The 3,409-nt window shown below is 39.3% G+C and overlaps 1 protein-coding gene across 1 annotated transcript in view; it reads left to right on the plus strand.

Moving 5' to 3' along the window:
• The window catches only part of EGR_02202 (hypothetical protein), a gene marked incomplete at both ends in the record, with an annotated part of 13,954 nt that overhangs the window by 5,485 nt on the left and 5,060 nt on the right, over window positions 1-3,409 (plus strand). The gene's annotated exons all lie outside the window — the stretch shown is intronic.

The raw sequence follows: 3,409 nt of genomic DNA on the forward strand, positions 1-3,409 counted from the left end.
TCTTACCACCATAGAAGAAACTATTCGTACGTCAGAGTATTGTTTATAATTCTTCATTCCATCTTTTGCCGTTCTTCTGTTTCTCATAATTAGCCACAATGGTCGCAGATATCGCCATTACATTTCATTTGATAAAACGGGAATGAAGCATTCATGCAAGCAGGACCGAACGAAATATCAACTGATTATTTTCCAATCAATGTTTACTGGCCCGCGTTAGTGCATAACAAAGTGGTGTTTAAGTGGGATGTCATTCCTGCAATTGATAGAAGCCTCAAAACGTCATAATTATCACGCAAATTATCGACACACCCGAAAACTGTATAATTTGGTGTGCGTTGCTTTGGTTGGCTTCGTTCACACACTAAATCACATGCGTTTCGAGGTAGCTAGCAAGATGCCTAATGTTGCCAAACTAATTAACTTTAGTGGCTTCATTGCTTCGAGATGACACGATATAAAATGCAGCAAAGAGATGAACAGGCCGTCTTCTCCAGATTGAATAGCCATTCCAAATGGCAGGTGGGGGTACCAGCAAAGAGGTTCTGATGAGTCAAATCACAAATTAATGAGGTGCTTGTTTGGTTAAGCATAACATTTCCACTTGAATGACACGGCTGACGAGCATCTCACCTCTTTTAGTTAGTTCAAATTATATGAATCCTGGAATTTCCGCTGTAAAGTCATGGTAGATTGTGCAACCGATGTTCTCCTTGGAAGTTGGAATTAATTTTATCTCCGCTATTTTTGGCGTAAGCTCATTTTCCTTATTGCACAAGCATTCAACGTTGTTGAGGTTCTTTTATTTTTCTTTTGGTGTGGATTCGTGCTCGATTGACACTCCACGACCTCTGCATCCACTGCACTTGGCTCAGTTCCTTAAACCTGGCAGCGCTCACCCTGTATTCTGTTTGTGCTGACATACTTAATAATACCGTTCCCCTGAACAAGAGTTTTTATTAGTTTATTAGCTGACACCACTTTGAATTTTTGTTGAAAACTACCATCTGGAAAGCTTGAATAAACATTATTGTTTATCGGAATTGACCTTTACATATGAAGCATTTACAAACTTTGATAGTTGATGACACGACATTCTGTAGTTTGCTAAACTTATATATAGTAGATCTTTAAAGTGCAATATTCTGTCTTTTTCGGTTTTAAAATATAAACCATAGAGGAACAAAGGGCCAAGGATCAAGAGTATTCTGATCATTGATATGAACTGATTTACTACTTTGGCTGATCCGCGGGGAATATTATGCGTACTTTTCGCCAAGTTAATTTTCGCAATCCAAAGGGAATTAATGCAGTCTTAGATTGGTGCATTGATGTTTACGAAATTGATACTCAAACTTGCCACTTGCTAGCGCATTCCGCATCAACCCACCGCCAATGGGGTCTGCATAGAGCTGTGTAGGCCCACAATGCGTATAGCTATACACTTACAGTGTCACCAACGTCTCCTACAAGATGAAGATTGATTCACCAGAGACCTGCTCTCGTTGAAGAGGATATGTATACCTTTGTCTAAAGATTTGCTGTGGTGCTGCATTTATACATTGGCGCTTCTAAAATAACCAATGCAGCCATCTTCGATCATGCTTATCCAAGTAGCTTTTGAGCATTCAATGCAGTTGCTCACACCAATGAGTTGCGTATGCGTACCGGATGTTCCACCTATACTCTCTGAGAATAGGGTAAATTGAATCGGAACAGCACCACTTAAAACATCGACTGAATGCCTGCCACTCCCATGGCCAATCAGTATTGAACACTGACCGGTAGGTCCGATTTCGGGGACTTAGAATTATGGCAAGAGGCCTGTTGAAGGGAATAGTACGCAATATTTTAACGCTTTTTTAGCATTGATTTTTAAAACAAGTGCAAAGGTCGCGTTAAAAGTCACATTTCTTAATGCTTATATCCTGACTCGATGAAGGCTTATTCCTTTTCTATCAATAAGTTGGTCAGAACCAGCAATTCTGGAATATTTATGCGTGGATCTGACTTGAATGGGAGCATTTGAATCTTTGAGTGAAAGATGTCGCACAGTGAGTTAAATAGGAATATTGAAGAGTGCCTCGATTGACTCCATCGCTTCAAACAGCAAGCAGGGGAATGGTAAAGTTTCGTATGCATGATGCCTGACTGCTGATTACAGTGTGTTATTTTCAACTTTTTCAAAATATCCCCGTAAATAACAATTCGTCGTTCCTAAATGACTAGTGCTGTCCTAAAACAGAAGTAAACGCTCTTTTAAAGCAGTATCATTTTTTCCACTTGATGTGTCATCTAAATGGGGTTGTATTTGGCATTTGCGGTGAAGCGATTTTCCGCATGTGGTTCTACAAAGGGTATAGAATAGATCTTCCTCAACGTATTCACAGACAACGAGCTTTCATTAGTTTGGTACTGGGTCGCAACGCTGTACTCTTTTCTGGTTATTTTGCGAAGTTCGAAGTTACCGGAGTAGGAGGCGGTGGTGGGGTGTGCATTTGCTTCGCTTGCCTGATGATTGATCAACTGGTGGGGATTACAGACAGGGCATAAACCGGAAAACAGTGAGACACAAAGTTCACATTATAAAAACGCACTTAGCTAATAAGCACAGTGTAATTTTGATCTTTCTCCCACCTTCTAATCTTACCAGTTTTATTAACTTATACGTAGAATTTTAATTTAGTCCACCATGGCCTTATAAAACTTTGCACATAAGTGTTTGCGAGGTGAAATGAAAACGAAACCTGTTACGATCAAGGGATGGAATAAGTCATCTCCAATAACTAAATAATTCATTCACAAAGAAGCCGAAGTTTACTGTACACCAGGTTTTGGACTCCATCTACACTTGGTTTTCTCTATAAAATCATGCAACGTCTGCAAACAAGGGTTATCTCTTACCTTTATGACTTTACTTTTCCAGTAGTGCATGAGTTACAACAAAGGTCAACAAGTTCTACTTTACCCAGCTTTCAACGGTTAATTATTATATAATAGATCATTTGGATAAAGTGACGGCAAATTTCACTGTTCACAACTTGGGAAAAGCAATTCTTCCTCTTTCAAAGCCCACCGAGTTACACTAACCCACTTTGAGATGGAATGACACCAGTCAAAGTGAAGCAAGTGGGGCAATCGAACTTTAAAGCTTAGTATGAATGGACGCCGTTTAGTGCCTACATTCTTCGTCTGTGAATGTCAAGCAGCAAATTTAATGCTTTTTTAATTACAACGTCAAGCTTTTACTCACTCCTTGACATTTTAACGTGTTAAGCATCTCTAACAACTTAGGGAACAGGAGGAGTATTATAACTGCAATGGTTTTTAGGTTTTTATTTCCTTCCGTTAGCAAAATAATGTCATTAGGAGAGCCTGCGAATTGCCATTTAAAAGGACACGTTATTTT

Source organism: Echinococcus granulosus (assembly GCF_000524195.1).
Source record: "Echinococcus granulosus chromosome Unknown EG_S00010, whole genome shotgun sequence".
Taxonomy (NCBI): Eukaryota; Metazoa; Platyhelminthes; class Cestoda; order Cyclophyllidea; family Taeniidae; genus Echinococcus; species Echinococcus granulosus.